Source organism: Salvelinus fontinalis, chromosome 8, assembly GCF_029448725.1.
Source record: "Salvelinus fontinalis isolate EN_2023a chromosome 8, ASM2944872v1, whole genome shotgun sequence".
Lineage (NCBI taxonomy): Eukaryota > Metazoa > Chordata > Actinopteri > Salmoniformes > Salmonidae > Salvelinus > Salvelinus fontinalis.
This window is the reverse complement of record NC_074672.1, coordinates 31,320,346-31,334,033: the sequence shown is the minus strand read 5'-3', so window position 1 is coordinate 31,334,033 and position 13,688 is coordinate 31,320,346. Positions and strand designations below refer to the sequence as shown.

At 40.1% G+C, this 13,688-nt stretch overlaps 1 protein-coding gene across 2 annotated transcripts in view; it reads right to left on the bottom strand.

Annotated features, from left to right (window-relative positions):
* LOC129861102 (uncharacterized) overlaps positions 1 to 13,460 on the bottom strand; it is a 98,417-nt gene extending 84,957 nt beyond the window's left edge. The window contains exon 1 of one of the 2 annotated variants that reach the window (XM_055932227.1): positions 13,081 to 13,460. The gene's annotated coding sequence lies outside the window, so the exon portion shown is untranslated. The remainder of the gene's footprint in view (positions 1 to 13,080) is intronic. The other variant, XM_055932226.1, reaches the window with a different exon arrangement.
* Positions 13,461 to 13,688: the final 228 nt, after the last annotated feature.

Here is a 13,688-nt window from a genome sequence, read left to right as displayed (position 1 = left end):
CATAGAAGTGCTAAGTATAGATCAGTACATTGTAAGATGTAGATTGTGTTTATGTGTGTGTGTGCCGGTGCATGGGTGCGGATCATTATGTGGGTGGGGGTAACACCCTGGGGATTGACCCTGGGTTGTCTGCAACATCAAGACCAAATTAGAACTTTGAACACAAGTCTAGGTGTCTCTGTGAGTCCTCATGCCTCAAACTAGCAGATAGACATCAATAGTGTAATTCAGGTCACGGCACCGATGTAACTAAGGTATCAAACAACATCCGCTAGTTTGTAAGTTTGCTCGTTCGGTGACCCATCTCTGCTGCTTGTGCATTTGTATGTATGTAAGAGGGTAGTTCATAGGATCTGTATACCCCCATACAATCTAGAGTGTAACGTGCATCCCTGTCTGGAAAGAACACTACATTTGTTTCGGTTGCAAATGTTGATGACAACAGCTCTGTTTGCTTCACAGTGCAATTGAATTGTGTCCCGCCTGCACAGAAAAACACTTTACTTGAGGCACCCTTTTATGTGTTCTATTGCCTTTTTCTATAAACTCTAAGAAAGTATTAAAGTGATGATGTAGATAATATTCACAAGATCAAAGCATTCATTAAAACGCTATAGATGGCTGCATCTACAATGTTAAAATAGAAAGACTCAAAACACCATCATTGTCCAGTGAGACCATGAAAAGCAGCAGGCCTAAGCTGAGCTCTGGTGTTTGGAGGACCTTTGAATGTAAACCCAATAGAAGTGTTCTGATACACTGAACGGATTTCAAAACAGAATGCAAGTAATCTGACACACCCAAAGTGGTTCTTCAATGTAAATATTGGTGTTTTTAAGAGTCTTGTGAAAACCATTGTGGGTGTTTCAGTGCATGTAAATGGCAGCATCAAAACACAAAAAGCATGTGTTGGCAGACTGTGTCTCTCATATAATCAAATGGTTTTGAAATGCCAATGATTTATTGCGTAAATATTGATTGATGAGGATTTCAGACAATATTTGAATTAATATTTTAAAGAAAACTTGAAATTAATACATTTCCTAGGGCACTATTTATTAGCTAATTATTGGCTAATTTCTTCACAAAGTGTAATGAATTCATACTACAGAATAGTAGGCTGATACACAGCCAATACAGGTGGTGGCATGCACCTATAACATTTGTTTACAGACCGCCATAATACCAAAGAAGAAGAAGAAGGAGACAGGTGAGACCACACCAAACGCTCAAGTGAAACTCTCCAAAACAATTCAAGAAAGTATGCACCAATGACAATTTGACTATGAAATGTTATTACATTGAAGAAGGAAACAGAAAAGGAATTCACTCAACAGGACCATTTGTTTTGCGTAGCATTTCGGCTGCTAATGGTCGCTGTATGGTTATGCTTGGTGCATTGATCAGTTTTCTCGATGCTACATGTAGTTGTTAATTGACACAATGTCATTGTTGGCACCTTTCACACACTTGTTTTTTTATGCAAATTAAGGCCTGTTTTTTTTTGCTTTCATGCAAATTAAGGCATATTTTTTTGTTAATACTGCTGGTTTATTTGCCTACTAGCTTTATCTATTGTTCAATGCTCGCCCCACGTGCTATATGCTACACTACATAGCCACAGCTAATTTAGCCTGCTTTAGCTCTGGCTTACCACGCCACATGTTATTGCATCCAACTATTTATACCCTTTGACTTATTCCACATTTTGTTGTGTTACAGCCTGAATTCAAAATGTATTGAATAAGTCTCATCCATCTATACACAATAACCCATAATGACAAAGTGAAAACATGTTTTTAGAAATTGGTGCACATTTTTTGAAAAGGAAATACATAAGTATTCAGACCCTTTGCTATGACAATCCAAACTGAGCACAGGTGCATCCAGTTTCCTTTGATCATCTTTGAGATGTCATTGCCACTTGATTGGAGTCCACATGTAGCCAATTCAATTGTTTGCACATTAATTAGAAAGAAACACACCTGTCTATATAAGGTCCCACTGTTGACTGCATGTCAGAGCAGAAACTATACCATGAAGTCCAAGGAACTGTCCATAGATCTCTGAGATATAATTGTGATAAGGCATATATCTGGGGAAGGGTATAAAACTATTTCTAAAGTGTTGAAAGTTTCCAAAAACTCAGTGATCTCCATCATTAGGAAATTGAAAAAATATGAAACTACCCAGACTCTGCCTAGAGCTGGCCGTCCAAACAAACTGAGCAACCGGGCAAGAAAGACCTTTGTCAGGGAGGTGACCAAGAACCCAATGACCACTCTGACAGATCAACAGAGTTCCTTGGCTGAGATGGGAGAACCTGCCAGAAGGACAACAGTCTCAACAGCACTTCACCAATTTGGGCTTTATGGGAGAGTGGCCAGACTGAAGCCACTCCTGAGAAAAAGGCACATGACAGCACGCCTGGAATTTGCAAAAATGGCTTTGAAAGAATGAGAGCATTTGGCAAAAATATCCTGTTGTCTGATGAGTCAAAAATTTTACTATTTGGTCTGAATGCAAAGCAGTATGTCTGGAGAAAACCAGGAACAGCTCATCAGCCGTCTACCACCATCCCTACCGTGAAGCACGGTGGTGGGACCATCATGCTATGGGAATGCTTTTTAGTGGCAGAGATTGGGTGACTGATAGAGGGAAGAATGAATGGAGCCAAATACAGGCAAATTGAGAACCTGCTTCAAAGTACAAACGACCTTTGACTGGGGAGGCGAGGATTTACATACCAACGGGACAATGACCCCAAGCACACAGCCAAAGCAACACTGGAATGGCTTCAGAACAAGAACATGAAAGTCCTTGAGTGGCCCAGCCAAAGCTCAGACTTGAATCCCATTGAAAATCTGTGGTAAGACTTGAAGACTGCTGTTCCTCATCTAACTTAACTGAGCTTGAGGAAATCTGCAAGGAAGATTGGGAGAAAATCCCCAAATCCAAATTCACAAAGCTGATACAGACATGCTCAGGACGACTCAAAGCTGTAATCGCCGCTAAAGGTGCTTCTATAAAGTATTGACTCAGGGGTGTGAATACTTATATACATTTGATATTTCTGTATTTCATTTTAAATAAATGTGAAAAAAAAACATTTTCTGAAGGCTCTGTATATGCATATTGCTATTGATATGTTTAAAAAATGTATATTTCTATTGCAATTTATTAATATTAAGGCAGTTAGTACATGCATAATTCAGTTATTATCTTTATGGCTTGCTATTATTTGCTATTTCTGACTCCTGCAGAAAAAATAGAGACAGTCAAAGGTTTGGACAAACCTACTCATTCAAAGGTTTTTCTTAATTTTTACTATTTTCTACATTGTTGAATAATAGTGAAGACATCAAAACTATGAAATAACACATATGGAATCATGTAGTAAACAAAAAAGTGTTAAACAAATCTAAATATATTTTAGATTTGAGATTCTTCAAAGTAGCCACCCTTTGCCTTGATAACAGCATTACACACTCTTGGTATACTCTCAACCAGCTTCACCTGGAATGCTTTTCCAACAGCTTTGAAGGAGTTCCCACATATGCTGAGCACTTGTTGGCTGCTTTTCCTTCACTCGGCGGTCCAACACATCCCAAACCATCCCAATTGGGTTGAGGTCGGGTGATGGTGGAGGCCAGGTCATCTGATGCAGCACTCCATCACTCTTCTTCTTGGTCAAATAGCCCTTACACAGCCTGGAGGTGTGTTGGGTTATTGTCCTGTTAAAAAACAGGACAAGCGCAAACCAGATGGGATGGCGTATCGCTGCAGAATGCTGTGGTAGCCATGCTGGTTAAGTGTGCCTTGGATTCTAAATAAATCACAGACAGTATCACCAGCAAAGCACTCCACACCATCACAATTTGTCCTCCATGCTTGACAGTGGGAACCATATATGCGGAGATCATCCGTTCACGTACTCTGCATCTCACAAAGACACAGCGTTTGGAACCAAAAATCTGACATTTAATTTCTCGTGTTTCTTGGCCCAAGCAAGTCTCTTATTATCATTGGTGTCCTTTAGTTGTGGTTTCTTTGCAGGAATACGGCCATGAAGGTCTGATTCACGCAATCTCCTCTGAACAGTTGATGTTGACATGTGTCTGTCACTTGAAATCTGTGAAGAATTGATTTGGGCAGCAATTTCTGAGGCTGGTAACTCTAATGAACTTATCCTCTGCAGCAGAGGTAACTGTGGGTCTTCCTTTCCTGTGGTGGTCCTCGTGAGAGCCAGTTTCATCCCAGCGCTTGACGGTTTTTGTGACTGCACTTAAAGAAACTTTAAAAGTTCTTGAAATGTTCTGGATTGACTGACCTTCATGTCTTAAAGTAATGATGGACTGTCATTTCTCTTTGCTTATTTGACCTGTTCTTTTACCAAATAGGGCTATCTTATGTATACCACCCCTACATTGTCACAGCACAACTTATTGGCTAAAACACATTAAGAAGGAAAGAAATTCCACAAATTAACTTTAACTAGGCACACCTGTTAGTTGAAATGCATTCCAGGTGATTGCTTCATGAAGCTAGTTGAGCGAATGCCAAGAGTGTGCAAAGCTGTCATCAAGGCAAAGGGTGGCTACTTTGAAGAATCTCAAATGTAAAATATACTTTGATTTGTTTACGACTTTTTTGGTTACTACATGATTCCATAAGTGTTATTTCACAGTTTTGATGTCTTCACTATTATTCTACAATGTAGAAAATAGTCAAAATAAAGAAAAACCCTTGAATGTGTAGGTGTGTACAAACTTTTGACTGGTACTGTATACACAGTGCATTCGGAAAGTATTCAGACCCCTTGTCTTTTTCTACATGTTGTTACATTACAGCCTTATTCTAAAATGTATTCAATAGTTTTTTTCCCTCATCAATCTACACACAATACCCAATAATGACAAAGCCTAAACAGGTTTATAGATTCTTTTGCAAATGTATTAAAAATAAAAAAACTTATTTACATATAATTATTCAGACACTTTGCTATGAGACTCGAAATTGAACTCAGGTGCATCCTGTTTCCAAATATCATCCTTGAGATGTTTCTACAACTTGATTGGATTCCACCTGTGGTAAATTCAAATGATTGGACATGATTTGGAAAGGCACACACCTATCTATATAAGGCCCCACAGTTGACAGTGTATGTCAGAGATAAAAACCAAGCCACGAGGTCGAAGGAATTGTCCGTGGAGATCAGATACAGGATTGTGTCGAGGCACAGATCTGGGGAATGGTACCAAAACATTTCTGCAGCATTGAAGGCCCCTAAGAACACAGTAGCCACCATCATTCTTAAATGGAAGAAGTTTGGAACCACCAACCACTCTTCCTAGAGCTGGCCGCCCAGCCAAACTGAGCAATCGGGGGAGAAGGGCTTTGGTCAGGGAGTTGACCAAGAACCCGATGGTCACTGACAGTTCCTCTGTGGAACCCGAAGGTCAAAAGTTCCTCTGTGGAGATGGGAGAACCTTCCAGAAGGACAACCATCTTTGCAGCACTCCACCAATATGGCTTTTATGATAGAGTGGCCAGACAGAAGCCACTCCTCAGTAAAAGTCACATGACAGCCACTTAGAGTTTGCCAAAGGGCACCTAAAGGACTCTCAAACCATGAGAACAAGATTATCTTGCCTGATGAAACCAAGATTGAACTCTTTGGCCTGAATGCCAAGTGTCCCGTATGGATGAAACCTGGCACCATCCCTACAGTAAAGCATGGTGGTGGCAGCATCATGCTGTGGGGATTTTTTGCAGCGGCGGGGACTGGGAGACTAGTCAGGATCGAGGGAAAGATGAACGGAGCAAAGTACAGGGAGATCCTTGATAAAAACCTTCTACATCGAGCTCAGGACCTCAAACTGGGGCGAGGATCACCTTCCAACAGGACAATGACCCTAAGCACACAGCCAAGACAATGCCGGAGTGGCTATAGGACAAGTCTCTGAATGTCTTTGAGTGGCCCAGCTCGAGTCCAGACTAGAACCTGATCGAACATCTCTGGATAGACCTGAAAATAGCTGTGCAGCGATGCTCCCCATCCAACCTGACAGAACTTGAGAGGATCTGCTGAGAAGAATGGGAGAAACTCCCCAAATACAGGTGTGCCAAGCTTGTAGCGTCATACCCAAAAAGATTCGAGGCTGTAATCGCTGCCAAAGGCTCTTCAACAAAGTACTGAGTAAAGGGGCTGAATACTTATGTAAATGTAACATTTCATCCAAGGCTGTAATGTAACAAAATATGGAAAAAGTCAAGGGGTCTGAATACTTTCTGAATGGACTGTATCAAGACTATAACTATAAGGGCACAAGGTAGAGACCCACATGCAGACACAGGAGGCAGATGGTTGAGCTCCGTTATTTATTACACCAAAAAAGGGTAGGCAAAAGGCAGGTCGGGGACAGGCGAGAGTTCATAAACCAGGTCAGAGTCCAAACAGTACCAGTGGATAGATAGGCTCGAAGTCAGGACAGGTAGGGGTTCAGTGATCAGGTCCGAGTCCAAACAGTACCAGGGGATAGGCAGGCTCGAGATCAGGACAGGTAGGGGTTCAGTGAACAGGTCCGAGTCCAAACAGTACAAGGGGATAGATAGGCTCGAGGTCAGGACAGGCAGGGGTTCAGTGATCAGATCCGAGTCCAAACAGTACAAGGGGATAGGCAGGCTCGAGGTCAGGACAGGCACAGTGGTCAGGCAGGTGGGTTCGGAGTCAGGACAGGCAAGTGTCAAAATCAGGAGGGCTAGGAAACAACAGGGACTGGGAAAAATAGGAGCTCGGAGAAACGCTGGTTTACTTGGCAAAACAAGACAAACTGGCACAGAGAGACATGAAACACAGGGATAAATACACAGGGGACTAATGGGGAAAACAGGAGACACCTGGAGGTGGGTGGAGACAATCACCAAGACAGGTGAAACAGATATGACAATAACTACCAATTGGATATCACGAAATTGAGGTGAAAATGGGTAAAAAGTACAACAACAAAAAATCTAATTTTATGCACTCTGGGCATGCTTTGGTAGTACCCAACTTGCTAACTACTATCAGTTCCTAATGGCCTCGTACTCAGGGCTCTATTGTCCCTCTAACCACTCTGACATCAATGTAAATGCTTTCGAAAATCACATCCAACACTTATCATGAAAACAGTAGGCCTATCATACTTTTAAAACTCACCTCACTGTGATGATCAATTTGAAGAAAGAGGTTCAACAGCGAGTTGAAACAGTGTAAAATATGTTTGTTGTTTCAAAGCCTAATACAACGAAATGGGCAGTGCTTTCTACGGTGATGATTCATTTCAATTCCCCCATATGCATATTAGCGCTTATGCATATGCATAGACTTATGAGCCTAAGCCCCCCCCAAAAAACATAATTAAAATGTTGATTGTGCCGTTATACAGTACAAAGCCTACCACATATTATGCATAGCATAAAAACATCAAACAAAACTGATTTAAGATGTCTTTGGTACATAGTTGGTCTGGCCTTTGAGTGTGGACTGTATTATTATGCATACTGGATGGACTGGTTACCTTCTGCTCCAAAATGTCTATCCATGAGTCTGGGAGAGAACGTATAGGCCTTCATTGATTGTGCAGGGCGGCTTACAGTTAGCCTACAATTAGTAAATTTGTATTTGATTTTGAATAGCCTAGTAACATTCCCTTTAGCTATGCAGCATATCTCACCACCATGCATTTCCATCTCCCCTCTCCTTTATTCCTTTCTCAAGCGCGCAGACGGGCTGTCAACAGTTTAGTGAAATTTGTTTAGTTGTGAAAACATGTTACTATCGATGTTCCCGAACAGATTCTACTTGGTTTCCCAAATTAAGCACTTGCTATCTGCAGGATCAAGGTTGAAGGGCCCATGGCATACAGAGTTTGGGTGGAAAATCCCGTCGGGCAGCAAGAGCATGCTCCTCAAACAGTGGTTGATGCGTGGAGTGAAATAAATGGAGTGAAAATTATGTTTATTTCTAAGCACATGCTCCGCTATAAAACCGAAGTAGCCTACAAAACTGACTGGCGGGAAAGCACGCGGCCTACATTCACTATTCTAGTGCATACAGATGACTTGTCTTTTGTCCCCTGTCCATTTGATAATGGGACATTCTAAATCGAAACAAATTTTACATATTAGTAAAGACAAGCAGTCGATGTTCCCGAACGGATTTCACTTGGTTTTCCAAATTAAGCACTTACTAGCTGCAGGATCAAGTGCGTAAAATCACTGTGGAAGCCAAAAAGCCACATTACAACCTATGTGATGTGATAGTTGCGTTGTTTGCTCAATAATCTGTTAATTCATGTTTGCAACGGTGATATATAGGTCTAAAGGCCGAGACAATAAAAAGTCACAGTGGCAGAATACATTCAACCACACATTTGCTTTATAAAAAAACCCCACTGAAGACAAGATTACATTGAGAATAGTCTGATGGGTGAAAATATGATCACTTGATGAGAGAACAGCTGTGCAGCCTGAGGCAAGGAAGAGAGCAAATCTTTTTTTGCTACTTTCCCAAATCATCAATAGCCTATAGTCCCACCATGCAGCCCATATCTGTTCTGATTTCTAACACATTCTAATGTTTGTATCATTCACAACTAAGGTTGACAAATAACAAAATCTAGCATATAGGACCTGTTTCAAATAATAACTTCTACGCTCAACATAGCCACTTCATATGCGCACTCGCTCCGTAATGGGAAAATACAATATTTTATTCAACTAAGTTAAATTATATTCTTCTTAATATAAAATAAAATAATGGCACAGGACGTATAAACTTATCTTGAATAAGCCTACAGCCTATGACATGGAGTATAGCCATATAACTAACATACAGTATGCCAACTCATATTCTGTTCTTCTGAAATACATTTACTTCATATCATAATGTTTATTTAGACCTGACTAAAATATTTAATGGATTAATTGTGAGAGTGTATATTAAATTGATTAATTCAACTTTTTTTTAAATGTAGATGTTCCAAAGGCACGCATCAGCATCATCAGTTTATATGTGTGGAGGCCTGGAGATGGTCAACATGTTTATATTAAATAACCGTCAATTAGCGTGAGACCAGCAGTCTTTTGCATGAAAATAACCAGCTGACAACATTTCATGACCGCCACAGCCCTAAATATGATAAAGACCTTACAGATCTCTGAAGTGTCTTTATCAATATAAAAATGTGAAAGATCTGTTAATGTTTTGTTGTCATTTGATAATTTGCAAAGAAAAGATAAAGCCCTTGAAACTTAAAAATCATGTCTTGATAAATAAATGTTGTAGTTATTGTACAGTATTAATTTTAATAACTATTTTCTCACATCCTTTGTTATAGCATAATACTGTACATTTGACCATTTTAAGTTACCAATGAGGAGTTTATCAGCACACCATATAGGAGCAGGGAATATACAAAAAGAGGGATTCCCATTTACAGTATTTAAACTATAGAAGAAGAGATCGATACAATAATTAAACTCCAGAAGAAGGGATCTATACAGTATTTAAACTCCAGATGAAGGGATCTATACAGTAATTAAACTATTGAAGAAGGGATCTATACAGTATTTAAACTCTAGAAGAAGGGATCTATAGAGTATTTAAACTCTAGAAGAAGGGATCTATACAGTATTTAAACTCCAGAAGAAGGGTTCTATACAGTGTTTAAACTCCAGAAGAAGGGATCTATACAATATTTAAACTCTAGAAGAAGGGATCTATGCAGTATTTAAACTCTAGAAGAAGGGATCTAATTAGGCACTACACATGATTCAAAACACCATCATACACTTAGAAAAAAGTGTTCGAAAAGGGTCCTTCGGGCTGTCCCCATATGAGAACCCTTTATGGTTTCAGGTAGAACCCCTTTGGGTTCCATGTAGAACCCTTTGGTTCTTCATGGAACCCAAAAGGGTTCTACCTGGAACCAAAAAGGTTCTTCAATGCATTCACTTATGGGTACAGCCGAATAACCATTTTAGGTTCTAGATGGTTCTAGATTTTAAAAAACTATACATAAGCTCATTTAACCTCTTTGGGCTGCAGGGGCAGTATTGAGTAGCCTGGATAAAAGGTGCTCATTTCAAACGGCCTCGTACTCAATTCTTGCTCGTACAATATGCATATTATTATTACTATTGGATAGAAAACACTCTAGTTTCTAAAACCGTTTGAATTATATCTGTGAGTAAAACAGAACTCATTTTGCAGCAAACTTCCTGACAGGAAGTGGAAAATCTGAAATCGATGCTCTGTTCTAGGGCCTGCCTATAAATGTCCTTGATATATATCAGTATACATGCACTTCATACGTCTTCCACTAGATGTCGACAGGCAGTGAGAGAAGAATTGAAGAATTGTATAACTTGATCTGGGGTCGAATAAAAGCTCTTTGTATGACGTGTCACCAGTTTCCTGTTTTCTGGAGAGCGCGAGAAGGGACCTGGTATTGCCTTCTGATAAGCTGTCGTTATAGACGACTAATATCTCCGGCTTTGATTTTATTTGATACATGTGACAATATCATCGTAAAGTATGTTTTTTCAATATAGATTTATTAGATTATTGAAATTTTTTCGGGACGTTAGGCGTGTTGCTTTGTCTGCGTATGTTCAGGAAGGAGAGCTTTGCGCCACTTTGCTAGCTTTCCGTGCTAATTGACTGGAGAAGAGGACATTCTAAATCCAAACAACGATTGTTCTGGACAAAGGACCCCTTGTACAACATTCTGATGGAAGATTGTCAAAAGTAGGACCCATTTTATGATGCTATTTCATATATCTGTCGAACATGTTGTACTAGTAGTTTGCGCCCAGAGTTTGGGCACTCTCTCGCTATAACTAAGCTGGATGTCGTAATGAAGTTATTTTTAGAATTTTAACACGGCGATTGCATTAAGAACTAGTGTATCTATCATTTCCTATACAACATGTATTTTTTAGTAACGTTTATGTATAGTTATTTGGTCAGAATAGTTGAGTGTCATAAAAATATCCGCACATTCTGGGAAAAAGTTGCTACGTTAGCACAATGTATAACCACTGATTTCAGCTCTAAATATGCACATTTTCGAACAAAACATAAGTGTATGTATAACCTGATGTTATAGGACTGTCATCTGATGAAGCTTATCAAGGTTAGTCAAAAATTATATATCTTTTGCTGGTTTATTCGCTATCGCTAACGTGCCTATTGCTATCGCTAACGTGCCTTGATGAATGAATGCGGTAGTGTGGTAGGCTATTGTAGTAAGCTAATATAATGCTATATTGTGTTTTCGCTGTAAAACACTTAAAAAATCGGAAATATTGGCTGGATTCACAAGATGTTTGTCTTTAATTTGCTGTACACCATCGATTTTTCAGAAATGTTTTATGATGAGTATTTAGGTATTTGACGTTGGTGTCTGTAATTACTCTGGCTGCTTCGGTCCCATTTGTGACGGTAGCTGTGATGGTAGCTGCAATGTAAAACTGATTTATACCTCAAATATGCACATTTTTCGAACAAAACATAGATTTATTGTATAACATGTTATAAGACTGTCATCTGATGAAGTTGTTTCTTGGTTAGTTTGGTTGGTTCTTGGTTAGTTAGGTTGGCTTTGTGCATGCTACCTGTGCTGTGAAAAATGTCTGTCCTTTTTTGTATTTGGTGGTGAGCTAACATAAATATATGTGGTGTTTTCGCTGTAAAACATTTTAAAAATCGGACATGTTGGCTGGATTCACAAGATGTTTATATTTCATATGCTGTATTGGACTTGTTAATGTGTGAAAGTTAAATATTTCTAAAAAATATATTTTGAATTTCGCGCCCTGCACTTGAAGTGGCTGTTGTCATATTGTGCCCGGCTTCGGGCTTGCAGCCCAAAGAAGTTTTAAGATCAGTGATACTATCAAGAGCAGTGTGCGGTTTCCTTTTTCCTTCATCAGGTTCTAGATGGCACCTTTATTCTTAGACTGTAGTGTTTAGGAGCTTTAGCGAGAGATGAAACAATACCAAAAGAGAAGCTATCTAATTATGCACAAAACAGGACTCACCATTATAGTGTTTTCAACCTTTTCCTCTTGCAAGGTGGTACACAACTCTTGATTAAGTGGTGTTACAATACACCATGTCATGCCTCAGAACACCTTAGGTTGAATGTTTCAGTGCACCTTAAATCTGTCTTATAACCCCTTACACACATGTGCTTCAAAACTCCAGGGTTCCTCTCTTTAAAGTTGGTGTCAGTGCAGTTGCCACTAGTTTGTGTTACAAAACACTTCATTTTAACAGTGTATATAGTGTTATGAACATTTATATCATAACACAACCTAAGCAGGTTCTTCATACACACACTGGTTCTTCATACACACGCAGGCACACACACACACACACACACACACACACACACACACACACACACACACACACTGAGACAACATGAAGGAGAATAGCTGGGAATCCATTCTCTCCTCCAGTTGATGACTAAAAATATGTAGAATTTGTCCACGCTGTTCTAAAAGGGAGACCCAGTCCACCCTCCACACCCTCTTCAACCCTGTCTAATAAACACAGCATCATCTCTTCAGGATCAAGATGTGCATCAAATGGGGATGGGCTGAATCAAACCCGGACAGAATGATACGGTCATGACTTTTATCATAACATCCTGATCTGCACCTCTCTCCGCTGCTGTCAATCACACCAACGGTGTGCTTCAGAATTGACAGGATCGCCATTAACCGGGGCATCTATCTATCTCTTCGTAAATAATCTGCAAATTGTTAAGTAGCCTACGACACCTGTTCAGAACTTCAAAGCGCAATTCCCAAAGGACATAAACAAGTTCCTCACATCGCTGACCCATTGGCTACAGTCCTTTACTGAGTATGAATTATTGATCAGACAGGTGGAAAATACGGCCCCTCTGGCGTCTCTCGAAGTGGTATGTCACATCACTGACAGAACGCAAAAAAGTGATGAAAGTGCAGACCACCAAATAAACCGTTTTCAACCGGTAAAATATTATTCCTAATTATACTCACTCAGCCTCGCAGGTGAACCGGAGGAGCGATGTTGCCCGGCATTCCGGTCTCTCTCTCTCTCTCTGTCTGCAAGCTCTTCAAATGAGTTCTCTTGGGACAGCGCACGCCTTGGCTTTTGCAAGCATTCTCTGCAAAGATCCGCCCTCCTCACTCACTCACAACCATCCCTCAATTTTCTGCGATATAAAACGCGAAATCAGTATAGCACTGTGCAAAACTGTAGTTTTCCGTTTCTGGAGCAGAAGTAGCGGCTTCTGTTTCTATTTTAGAAGATGCTTCTCGCGCTACCAGAGGCTCATCTCTCGGTTTCCTTTCCTGTCCATCTGTGCTCGCGATTGCTCTGGACCATGTGATGGAGGCAGGAGGTAGGAGGCAGGCGCCCTACCCATTCCCTGACACGACCTCCTCCACATAGCTCCCCCCAATGGACAGCCTGAGAAATAATGAAAAGAGGTCTAAATAAATCAGATTGAGGATATGGGGACACGCACAGTATTTCTTGCGAGATGATAATGATCTAAATATAAATTATTCATAATAATAACCTCTGTATTTATTTCTCATCAAGTCTAGAATATTCTCATTGTAAAACATTGGAGTAATGCCAC